The sequence below is a fragment of the Athene cunicularia genome (assembly GCF_003259725.1).
Source record: "Athene cunicularia isolate RWA chromosome 17 unlocalized genomic scaffold, athCun1 chr17_part1, whole genome shotgun sequence".
Lineage (NCBI taxonomy): Eukaryota > Metazoa > Chordata > Aves > Strigiformes > Strigidae > Athene > Athene cunicularia.
This window is the reverse complement of record NW_020799122.1, coordinates 2,329,418-2,342,263: the sequence shown is the minus strand read 5'-3', so window position 1 is coordinate 2,342,263 and position 12,846 is coordinate 2,329,418. Positions and strand designations below refer to the sequence as shown.

The following is a 12,846-nucleotide window of genomic DNA, read 5'->3' as shown; positions in this document are numbered from 1 at the left end:
CGGTCTGGTCTCTGAGGTGAGACGGAGTCGCTGCATCTTGGGGCTCCTCTGTGGTCTGCCCTGCTTGGCCACCTTCCCCTCACAAGCGTCAGCGGGCTGCATTGGGGTCATTTCAAACTTGGAATCACCCTTCCCGTTCTTACTTTATCATTTACTTGATGTTAAGTTATAAGTTTTAAGTTATTCACTTTAGTAACCAGTTGATAGTACAGTTCTACTGTATTACATTATTTTGCCTTATATTCTGGATAGCCAGAGGTGTACATGTGTACACTTCTTCTGTCTCCTGTAAGTGAGACTTCTTGAAGAATCCAAATCATGTCCCTTAGAATACCTGTAATTTTTCTAAAAAATATTGCAAAACCAATTTTTTTTTCATTTAAGGGCTGGAAGCAGGCAAGTAGAGAGTCCAGTAATAAACATTAGTGATAGGTTGTTTTTTTTTTTTTTTTTCCAAGGGTGGTATCTTTTAAATGTCAGGAAAAGGAGACCTTCCTGCTTCACAGTTTTCAATGACCATTGCTTTGTTTTTCAAGTCTCTTTTGTGGCATTTGCTATTTAATCACAGAACTCTGCAGTTTTTCATTGAAATTTTAACAGCGTGGCTGACAGATGCCCATAGAAAAGATATGCAAAATTTTTAAAGCTGTACTGTTTGTAGGAAATATTCACTGGCAGTCATGCTATTTTTAGCACTAGTGCTCCAGCTGGGACTTTGCTCTATTTGTTCAGTGCTTAATTGTCTAATAAAAATCTCTACTAAATTAAATAACTTGGGAAGTAGTGCATGATGGAGGAATACTTGAATTGTTTTGATATCAAAACAATGGATGGAGAAATCTAAATATCCCTTTAATCAACAAAAAATTAGAGTGTGTGTGTTGTCTGTAGAGGCAAAGATTAGATAGACCCTTCAGTAGGAGCAGGGTGGCAGTAGTGTCTTAAGCTCCTTAGTTTGCTCTTACACCACCTCCTTTAGAAGTCTGTCAGAAATGTAGAAACATCAAACCGAGTATTTTCTGTGACAAGTGTGTTAATTCCTACTAGATTAAAAATGAACGAAGTTTTAAAACTTCCCATTTGGTGCCATAGGAAACACCAGAGTGAATCTCCAGGGAGTGCTGGCCCTTTCTGGTATTTGCATAGTAAGCTAGAAACCCCACATGTAGTAAGCAAGATTTACAAATACCTCGTCCCATTTTGCCATCATTAGTAGTGGAAGGAACTGCCTCTATTTCCAGACTCCCTGATCAGCCACGTTGTGAGTAACCACTGGTCAGCGCTGCCGTTTAGTCTCTGGAGCTACCGTGCAGTTAAACCATAATATTATGCCCAACACGAGCTGTTAACAATCTATGGGATAGTTTTTGGAGTATGTTTGGGATTTTTGGGACCAGTTACTTCATTTGCTCTTGACAGGCTGAGGTAAGACCTGTCTATTGCTTTTCACCCGTCCTCTTAATGACAGTATCCTGCGGTTTTGAGAGCTCTGTATTTCCCTCCTTTGATTTTTATGTGCTGTAACCTCTGTCAAATTTTAGGAGGAACGTTGCAGAGGAGGTGATTTAAGACTTGCAGGATATGGAGTTTTGGTAGTGAGATGCGAAAGGGGTAGTGGAAGGAAGGGAAGGAAAAGAGAGGTAGGAGAACTGTAGGGAGTGACTTGGAATGTGGGGAAAGGCTCATCCAGGGCAACACAGCCACCTGCATCCAGTGTGAGCAGCTGTAGCTGTGTATGTGGGCTGAGGCAGGGACAGCGAGCTTTTCAAGTCAGATCAACAGCTTGAAAAGAAGCAGATTTGATGAAAGAACCCAGAATCTCGATGAAATCGGGCAACTGGAAACGTGTATGTGTCTGCTGATACCGTTAGTGTGGGCTGCATGCCCACTGTGTTGTTCTTGGCACGACCCAAACCAGTAAATGTCTTCTGAATATCTTCATGCATAACCAAAGCACTGCCTTTGAGCAATTGTTTGATTTTCTTCAGCTCATTTATAAGAACTGCAAATACTCTGTGGATTTGAAAGAAGCCTTAGGTAGATGCATCCTTATTTAACCAGTGAGGTGTCCGGGGATGAATTGCAGGAAATCCTGTGGATGGTCAATGACAGAGTAATGGCACAAACTCCAGTAGCTCTGTATTCTTTTCTGAGACTTCCTTTTGCCCCAAGGTAGGAAGAGAACTCAGGAGTTTTGACTCTCCTGTTCCTTCTCTAAAATCTTGACCAGAGTCCCATACCTGAATGTCCCATGGTCCCAGCAGCTGCCATCTTTAAGAGGTAACTAAATACACCAACAGTTTTGATAAAATGGTGAGAACTGTCAATACTGCTTAAGAGTAATCCGGGAAATTACTATCCGAGCAACAACTCATTTAATGCCATGACAGAAATTTGGAAATTGTACCAGCAACGTTCAGGCAACTTGAAGATTGACTGTTGTCTCTTTTTGCTCATCTTTTGCTTATCTCTACTTTAAGTCCTTTCCTTCTGATAGTAACCTTACTTTCCTCTAACAGTATTGCTAAGAGAGGCTGATTACTCCAAAAGGAAATAAGTAGGAGAGTTGCTCCCAAGTAATACAGAGTGAGTTTTTATCTAAAAGCCATAGGTAATAAATGAGAAAAAGGTTAAAAACCCTGGTCTGAGTCCAAAAAAGAATTGCTTCCAAAAGCATGCTTAGAGGGGTTTTAGCAGACTTTTCATGATCGCTTATGTATTAGAGTAAGTTTGTCTCCTTACAGCTGTGGCAGTCCAAACAATTTAGACACAGAGCTGCCTTTTAAAGCTTTTAAACCTATATTTCCCTTGAAGGTCTTCCAGTGTGCCACTAATCCCTTAAGTTATTGCACTGAAGGCACTCTATAATCCTTTAATTTACTTTGCTCTCAATAGAGACGGGGAACGAGCTGGGTCACTTCCCATATTTGGGCATTATCAGTTTTGCTTTTTTCGACTCAGACACTAGCTGAAGGTGGTTTTCTTTCCTTTTAAACACTGCCGAGAATATTGCAAATGTAGATATTAATTGCTTGGGTGTCTGTGTATATGTGTATTTTAAAAAAAAGGCACACAAACCCCAGAACTTTCTTAGTCATCTCCCTGTTTTATTCAGCCTTAGGGTCATGTTTTTAAACTACGTTTCCTCAGGCCCCTTTGGAAATAAAAATTGATGGCTTTTTGACAACTGTGAATCCATATCCAATATAGAGCTGGGGAGGGTCAAGAGACAGCATCAGCCACAGGTAATTTCTGGAAGCCTCATCTCCCCAGACCTACGGCAGACAAAGCTTCTGACTAAAATTTCTTTGGTGGTGCTGAAGGTAAAGCTTTACGGTGATGAGTAATGCTAGGTGAGTGTTAGGCTTCTTTTTAATAAGCAGAAATACTATAAAAGACTGTCTAGAGCAACAGACTGGTTGCATGAAGTTGGAAGGTTTGTCCTGCCCATTGCTTCTTGCTTGCATGAGGGACACGTTTTCATTGCAGGTTTGGTCTCGAGAGCTGGGCTGGGAGTCCTGATCTGCTCTCAGAGGTTTCGCTTATGAATGCTGGCTACTCAGCATTACTTCAGAAGTTCATTTTAAGTTGATCATTGAAGCATTCACTGTGGGGAAAAAAACATGCCCTGCCATTGTATAGACTTTGAGAAACATTGACAAGAATAAAGACAGGCAAAGTTTTGCTTCATTAACATTTACACTGAGAAAGGCATCCTCAGATGCTGAGCACTTAATGTTTCTTTTTGAAGAAACCAATTTATTTGAAGTGCAAGTTTCTTTTGTACATTATGTGCTCACATTTTTGATTTTTTTACAGCACTTCTGCATCAGTGAATTTCTTGCAGAGTCGGAGATCAAGCCTGGGCTTGTTCTGAAGTATCCAAATGTGGTAATAGGTGGACTGTTGTAAAATTTGGCATCTGGAGTTAAATTACAGGATGCTTCCTAAGCTTCTTGGTTACTATAGGAACAAGTAATAGTCATCCTTCATGATTAAGCAGTGTCCATGGTAACCAAACGAGCAAATTTTAAATGAAAGATATTTTCCCTTTACATTTTTAGCAGTCAAAGGTTAACAGTTATTACCTTTATACCCTTAGATGGGAACAAATTTTGATCTGGCTGGCAGATTTAAAGTGAGAACATTTGGTGTTCATTTACATAACTTTACTTCTAGGACCAACTGAATTTTGGGTGAATACCAAGATAAAATTTCTGAGAGTGGGGTATAGTGCATTAGTCTCCCCAGGAAGAGGGAATGCTGTTTGCAACATGTGCTAAATTGTTCTGCAGCGTTGCGGTGTGTTGCTGAAGGACTGGAGTATAGCTCCTCGGAGTGCCTGCAGTTCAGCAGTGGAGGGAGGAATCCGTACATATACCCTGCATATTTTTTAAGGACAAAAAAAAAAAGCGTCAGTGTTAGTGTAGGTAAGAACATCCTCCTGCTCCCTCTCGCTTCAGAAATACGATGGGGAATGTGCAAGTGAATCCAGCCCTGCTAGATCCATTTCTGTAATCTGCTACACATTTCTGTTTGTAGGTAAACAGTGGCTATCACTTTAAAAAGCCTGGCAACACAATCCCAAAGCTAGCACGATTGCTGTAGGTTAGTTGCATAAAGGAATATTGTAGTTTGAATGGTGGTTTCCGTATGTCCATCTGTGGCACACTATTATTTATATGCAACAAGAAAACATGACTGCTTTTTTAATGTTTTCTTTCCTATCTCTTTCTCTGGCAATCCTTGCTTGAAAATGAAGAAGTGAGCCCGTGAGGCTGGCACCTGCAAGTATGTTTTCAGAGCATGTATGTGTAAGAGAAGCAGAAATACCCACCCACCAGCAAAGGGAATAGAAGGATCAGTCACAATAAATTAGGATTTACATTCCACAACTAGGAATTGTGGAATGTAAAACAATTGCTTAAAAGAGTCTGCATAGTTATGAGGAAGATGTATGGGTAACAGTAGGAAGGACGGGAAGCATTTTCAGCGATATCCTAACCCTTGATCATGGTATCTGGGGGAAGAACAGTGATTTCAGACTTCCCCGTCACTGCTGGTTTTTAATGCTGTTGTTCTTTGAGTTGCTTCATCGGGAGAGATACTGTATTTTGTCCAGTAGCTACCAAAAATTACTGCTATTCAGTTAGTTAAAATTCCTTACTCTTCTTTAGGTGTTTTCAGTGAAACTGTATCCTAAATAGTCCAACCTTCTGCTTTCTTGAACAACACTAAGTTCCTTCAATGTTAAGGCAGTCTAACTTGGATTAATTGGCTCTGGGCATTAAGACTCTTTCAGGCTGATGTAAGAGCTGCATGTACTCTGCGAATTTCAAATCTTAATGTTTGCTCTATTATGCAGATGGATGTGAATAGAGATATGTATGTGACCCCATTTATCTGTCTAATGAAGTGCCATCAATAGAACATCTGTTTCTTTGCTGTAGAAGATGAAACCTCTGATGAATCATGCTTATAAATTAAGTATTTATTTATTTAATTTGCATTTTGCCAGTACAGACCTGTTACAGCAGCCACCATGCACGACTGGAAAAATGGTCTCGTAATTAAACTGTGCAAAGTTTTCCTTTGTACTGTGCTGCTACTCCACACAGAGTAAACTGTTCTGAACTGGTTTGTAGTTCACATGCCCAAGTCAACTATAAAGAAAGCCCCAGACCGACCAGAAGAACACTTTGCCAGCGAAACAAACCTCACTGATGGGAGACAGAAGGATGTGCATGTCCCATCTCATAGGGGTTGCCACTGTGGCACTCTGTGCCTCTATACTTGTTAGTTCTCTCTGAAACTGGAAGCAAAGAGGGCCAACGTGCCACGACGCAATCTGTTCTTGTGAGATTTCAAGCCTCCTTTTGCAATCCCAGGAGTCTTAATGAAACGGGAGGCCTGGCAGTCCTGGCGTGAGCTGCTCTGAAATCCCGGACGGAGGCTCAGCTGCTCAGGAACAGTCCGTTCCCCAGCCCGTTCGGCTGCAGGGATGCTGCGAGGTTCACCAAGCGCTACCTGAGACCGTTTGTGGGCCTCCACCACCACCGGCTGATGGCTGCAGGGCCACCTGGCTGCTGATGGTGCTTCAGGCCACGGGGGCTCCCGGCAGGTTCAAGTGGAAGAGGGTTGTGTTCCCCCTGCCCCGTCCCGGTGGTGTGTGTAGGTGCCATCGGTCACATCCGCAGCCACAGAGAACAGAGGGTGTAGAAGTTTCTCTTTGCCTTGGATTGCCTCTGAGAATAGCAGCCATGCTGATGGAGTGCTGCAAGAAAGCAGCACAGTACCGGGGTGGAATCTTCGCAGAAATGTTAAGCATGATAGATGAACCTAATTTAAATCTCCCCAGAGCTGACTTCTCGTTCTCCAGACTCCATGTTGCTTGTCTTTATCATCACATAGGAGGAAGCTGATGTTCCGCTTCACTTTATCATCCTTTCCAGTTTAACCAGGGTATTAGCAGTCTTCATGATCTGGTCCCCAGCCAGGCTAGAATTTCAGCTTTTTCTGATGTATTTTTTTAAGTCTGTGCTTAATTTCAGTTTTGCTTTGGAGAGAGGCTCCTAATGATATGCTGTTAGCAAAAGATGAATTTGTTTGCTAGATATCATACCAAAGAAAGGTAAATATCATATATATTTTATTTCAGACTGATAAATAAAGAATAAAAATATTTTTTTTATATATATATATATAAATATATATATATATATATGTAATTTAAAAATACCAGACAGTAAAGTGGAGATTGTAATAAAGGCTGCTCAATCAGCATGACTTGCTATTTATTTTTAGACAGGGGGGGTAATTTTCTGGATGCCTTATATTTTCTCCCTGTCACCAGGTCTGGGGACCTGCAGCTATGTCTGTCCTTTGTACGTGGATCTGATCTGTTTCTTCAGTTTTGTAGTACAGAGAAGGTAGTGTGTATATTTTCAGACTCCCCATGTTGAGAATTATCTAAGCTTTCCTTTCCCAATTTGTGCTGTTTTCTTCTCTCCTTTTTGCCTTCTGGGAGTATTTTTTTTTTTCTTGACAAATATGTCTAATCTGTCTCCTCAGGTAAAGAATATATTCCCCATCAACTTCTATGAGGGCAGAATTTGCCCTAGGTGTCTCTCACTAAACTGCAAGAACGAAGGCAGTACATGGGGAGGGCCAGCATCTGCCGTGGAGACTGGCCAGAGGAGAGGTGTTGGCTGGCTAGCTGGGCAGGGAATGGCCCTCCACAGCAGCGAAAGGGACGGAGGAGCGTACATGAGAACGGGGAAAGCCCTCGTAACTAGCAGCGATACTGAACGTCAACTAGACAGGCAAGTAAACAACACCAGAGAGAAATCCTCCACCCCTCACATCTGTGTCAGAAGCAGATCCTTCCAGGCAGAGCAGATCTCCTTTGTCCTCTCGCTGGGCCAGTGCTGTGGCTTATGTTGGCCAGGGAAGGGGCTTCAGCTCCCTCTAGTGAGGCAGCTGGATCTCTGCTGTAACACAGCCACGCTCCGGTGCCCCACGGCTGGGTGCTGACACAAACCCCGGTTATTGCCGATTTGAAGGCTGGAAGACCTAACTGAGCTTTCCGGGAGGGAAGAGGCGGCACACTGAGCAGCCAAAGCCCTCAGAAAGACAAGAGGAAAGGGCAGTAAGTCCCTTTTCTTCTTGCATGCCTCAAAAAGCACCTCAGTGTACTGCTGGGAATAGAATTCTCTTACTGAGTAATATTAGAGAAAATAGAGGAATGGATACATATCAAGTACACAGAAAAATAGCACAGCTTTTTTTCAGTGCTAGATTTAAGAGCCATTAATAGCACTTGCTCAGGAGCGGTATGAGGAATATTAAATACTACACAGTACGTGATATCCGGGAACCTGACACAGAGATGATATGAGATCCTTTAAAGAGCACAGCGTGCTGTGGCAGAGGTCAATGTCACTTCAAATCATTATTTAACAAAGAGAAAGCTCCCCTTCCAGAAGATCTTAGTCCCACTTTGAGAGAAGATGGTCATCATTTTTAGCTGATAGGAGACAGCGTGGTCTGATGTTTTCTGTGTGGTGTTTTCTGTTTTCCAGCCAGTTGTAATAAGGCTTTTCAGTTCACACGGCTGTCCCAGCCAGCATCCTTGTGGCTGCAGAGGATTGTATGGCTCTGAGTGGTACTTCAGATGTCTTTTTATGCTTCCAGGCAGGGACACAGTTGAGTTAGAGATGGCATTCCCCCTGCTAAGCTGAATATAGTGGGTTTTGTAACACTTAAGTCATCTGTGAGGGAAACAAAAGGTAATCGTAAGAAGCTGGATCTGTTTGGTGTAGTCGCTGTGGATAGCACTAGCTATAGGCATACCTCTAATTGTTTAATTCTAAATATTTTGTGCCAGAATGTAGCACAAAAGGCAAGTAATGTTCCCAATTTATTTTTTTATTTTGTATGTAAATGGTTAGATAAGTGAGATTTTTTTTTACAAGCCGTAGTTCTGTAATCAGTATCCTTAATTGTCTGAAAAGATAGCGAGAGCATGAGAAAATGCGAGACTATTTCTGCTTAGAGCATTAACTGAGTGGGGAGTAAATTGCCTGATTCTGATGTAGAAGAGTTGTGGCTACAGCGAGTGGGATTGCTGTGCTTTCTAGAAGTGTATTTAAGCTAGAGATACTAGGATGCAAAAAAAGAGATTTTATTCTAACGTAAAAAGTGGTGGTGATGCACATGTTCATTAGCCTAGAGATTACCCACTTAGAGTGTTCATTAGCTTCGCTTTTAGATGAGTCTGATTTTTCAGAGGGCAGCATTACCTGCCCTAAACTTTTGCTTCACGACCATTTTTATTTAAAAGTTAATTTTATTGCCTAATAAAGGTTTGCCTTTTAATTAATTTGGTGTGGCATAATGGGTATAATATTGCTATAAGGGATCAACTGGAATTCACTGAGGCATCAGCAGGGCATTGGGTGATATGTTCCGAAATGTGTTCTCCAGGTAATCCAACAACGACACTGGCCTTGCAGCTGTATTTCTAGTCCAGCTGACGGGAGCTGGAGGAGAGTGTCAGCGATGGCTAACGTTCTTAACTGACCTTTGTCCACTGGAAATCAAGACGTTTTGGCATTTCAGCTTCCCATTCAAAGTTATTCGTGCTTCGTGAAGGGGAAAGTTGCCTCAACTCATTATTATTTTCTGTCATTGTTTATTCCTGGGGTAATATTCTGCTTTTAAAAAGCGCCACTGTTCTAACAGCTGCTTCCAAATACCCCTTTGGATTCAGATTGAAGATCCATCTTCCTTCCTGGACTCACGTAGCGACCTGAAGCTCTCTGAAATGTAGATTTTTCTGCAGGCTCTCTTGAGTATTTGGAATCACACAGACACTACAAATATCCACTCTCCAGGGATTGTTTTTAATTCATAAATGCTACTGTGAGCCATGTTAAATAAATCACTCCTGTCACTATATGCCTCCTCCTCTCCTCCGTTGGGTTGGTAGTAAGGAGTTATTAGATAATGCAGAAATTAGAGGAATAACACCTAAATTCATTAAGCAATAAAACTAATTCACGGCATGTAATTGTATGAGCAGGAGACCGGTAATTCCTGTTCCCTCTGGTTTCACAGAAACTCCACCCTGGTAAGCTCTGGGGCACCCAGAGATGTCAAGCTCTACACCAATGGGGCAGGACAGGGAGGAGCACACCCTCGCTGGCAGATCCTTGCCGAAGGTGGGGAACCAGCCTGGCCTCTCCCAGGGCTGCCTGCAGGATCTCTTCCACCAGCTCTGATGAACTCTTTAAGTTTTCTGCAGTGCATCCAGATGATCTGGTGAAGTTTTATTGTCCTCTAAAGTCTCCTTGCCTTAAAGCACGTCATACGGTGCAGGACCCCGGCCTCCTGCCGTGTCTCCCCAGCGCTGCTGGCTTGTCTGGCATTCCAGTCATACTTCTCTTTCTTGCTGCCTCTGATGAAGTCATCATCTCTACTTCTCTTATTCCTGGCTTGTTCGGAGTGCCATGGCATGTGCGTTGCTGGCAAGCACGGCTTCCTTTTGGTGAGTTGAGGGGGATGTTTTCTCATTGCTAACTTCGCTGATGGTCGTGCAGATTCTACCCCCCTTTTCTTGTTTGGAGTCGAAAAAGTTACATAGCAGAAAAATCAACTTGCTGGGAAGTGCCTGCTTGTTAGTTATTCCTTCCAGCTGGTTCTCTTTGCTGTTGTTCATACTGTCTCTTCCACTGGCTGATCCCTGGAATTGTGTGTGAGAGGAGAGCAGGAGAGGGGGAGAACATGAAGAGAGATGAACAGACAGAAGGAGTTAATGTATTTCATTCCCACTAATGAGAGCATAATCCTGATGATCTCTCGGACTAGCTGTGATTCACAAGAGCAGGTAATGCAAATGCAAAAACATCTCACTTGTGAAGTGAAAAGTAAACAGTATTAATATTTGTTTGTGTGTTTGTTACACGTAATGACCTGCTCTGTAGCAGTGTCAGCGGAGTTGCAACACAGGCGACGGAGAAGTTGAGTGGGTTAAACAGGAGCTGGGGTGCCAGGAGTTCCTCACAGTCTGTTCTGCTGCCGATGTCCTGAAAGCCTTGGTGGGGATTGCTACGCTGCTCTGTAACTATTCCACAGCATGAAGAACAGGCATGGAAGAGTGTAGTAAAGGATTAATTATTCTGTCAATTCAAATGCTTTGAATTAGTTAACAAATCAACTGTGTTTATTACTGTACAGAAGCAGTTTGAGAAATATTCATAAGCCCTAGGTCCTAAATTAATGTGCAATGTTTACAGTGCTCCGTGTGCTGTTGGCAGTGAACTCTGTGAGATACTTTCAACCGTGGCAGCTTAAAAAAAGTCCTGGTGCAGTGCACACCAAGCAGCATTTTGGACCCAGCTATGTCCCAGCTGTGGGAGAGGTTTCGGGGGGTTGATAATTTCAAGGAAGTTTCTCTTTGAAGATTTTATCGTGCACTGGGGAAAATCCAAAACATTGCAGCCTTCTCTAAATATTTGGAAAAGCAGGAAGCACTTTTGTTTGTTTCTTCGTGCTCCTGCGGTTGTATAAAGGTGGGTGAGCCCCAACCCAGCGTCGGTCTGTGGCAGACACGGGGAGATTTAGTACATGTTCATGAAAAAGAATTGGGAAGGCCCACAGGAGCACGGTGCTACCATGTGCAGGGTGAAAGTAAAACGGTGTGAGTAGAAATGCTTAGTTATCGCTGGGCAAGCTTAGAAAAGTACATGAAAAATGCCATCAACCACGAGGAAAAAAACTAGACTAATTTCTGTCAAAATGGTCATAGTTCTCCTCAGAGTGACTTACGAACCTTTTCCAGGACAATTTTGAGATTTTTAAGAGTTTCTAAAGGGGCGGGTAATAGGTGGGCCTGATTCAGCTGTCCAACAGTAATTAAACAGCTTCTTATTGCTCATCCTTTATTTGGGTATTGCATTGCAGGCTGGTGGAATGGCAGAGAATTGGGAAGCCAGCCCCTTCGCAGGCATCCATTTCTGCAGGCTCTATCGCTGCGTAATGGGGCTTTCCTCGCTACACCTAAGGAGTCCGTTCTCAGATCCAGTATGATCCTCATTTAATAAACTGTTACTTCAGTGATATTCAGGCCTCTGTGTCATAAAAGAAAGATTTGCAGGTTTTAAGTTCATAACAAGTTGAGGACTTTGGGAGAGCAAATAGCGTCCTGAGATACTGTGTGTCTAAGTCCTCAGATCAAATCTGATGTAGAGCAAATAAATGGACAAATGAAGGTATAATCCTGGAATTTCTATGAGCTAAGGGATAGTATTAAGCTAACAGACAAATTCACTGTCTAGTGAGGATGTTATCTGATAATACTAAGTGCTTCTGGAAATGTCATTCCGTGGTTAGCTGCTTGCAGTAATACTGTTCCTCATTCTGGAGTCCTTTATCTTGGGATACAAAATGGATGGCAGACATTAATTAATGAAACCTTGCAGTGTTCCCATGGGGTTTTCAAGGTTTTTATCAATTGTGAATCTGATGAAAAGCGTTAAAATATCCAAGGGCCACGCTGTGAGTCTATAACAGATGTCATGTAGGACCCGGGAGTCTCTGCTCCTGAGAGGTGTAAGAGAACTGCCGTAGAGTCTGTCCAGGCAGAAATGGAGTGGAAGTTCAGGAGAGGAGGAGGATGTGTTAGAGGTTGGGAAGAAAAGGCTGAAGTCAGATACTGAATCTGATCTCTTGTGGCTTGCTTATCTTATGTTCAAGTGGGCAAATTTGTCAGAAATCACAGAAAATAAGGCTGAAAGGGATTTCAGGACATCTTCTGGTATCCGTGTGCCCCAGAAGAGGGGAGGGCAGGAAGTCATTGTACCTGAACCCCTCTTGACAGGGAGAGCTCTGCCACAGAAAGGTTTAAGATAGGCTTGGACATACATTTATCTCTCGGTTCGATCAATTCCAATGTATAACCGTCCGTGTCAAGCGAAGACTTTTTCCAATGGCTAACCTAAATATCTTCTGCTGTAAATGGAGACATTTCTTTTTCAGCCTCTAGTGGCTACGGAGAATGTTTTTATTATTGCCTTACAGCAACCTTTTATGTGGTGGCTGGCTGCCGCGGTGTTACTGCAGGCTCGCTATGACAGACATCACTAATGCCAGTCTCTAGGCACAGTAGCCCGGCCTAAGACTTCTCCTCTAGCCTTGAAGAAGTAAAAAGGGCAGTTCGAGCCTTTCTGTATTCATACTGTTCGCTGTGCAAAACTGTTCTGCTGTACATTCCTGGCAGTTAGGAGTTACTAATTTACCTGTAAGCTATTTTTACTTCCCTTTAAAACAAACAGCTCCCCCCCCCCC

At 42.7% G+C, this 12,846-nt stretch overlaps 1 protein-coding gene across 8 annotated transcripts in view; it reads left to right on the top strand.

The window, feature by feature from the left end:
* Positions 1-12,846, top strand: part of DAB2IP (DAB2 interacting protein) — a 203,659-nt gene that overhangs the window by 48,904 nt on the left and 141,909 nt on the right. Inside the window, exon 1 of one of the 8 annotated variants that reach the window (XM_026860156.1) lies at positions 10,033-10,048. The exons of the other annotated variants lie outside the window; for them this stretch is intronic. The gene's annotated coding sequence lies outside the window, so the exon portion shown is untranslated. Of the gene's footprint in view, positions 1-10,032; positions 10,049-12,846 lie in introns of those variants that run through there. 8 annotated transcript variants of the gene reach the window in all.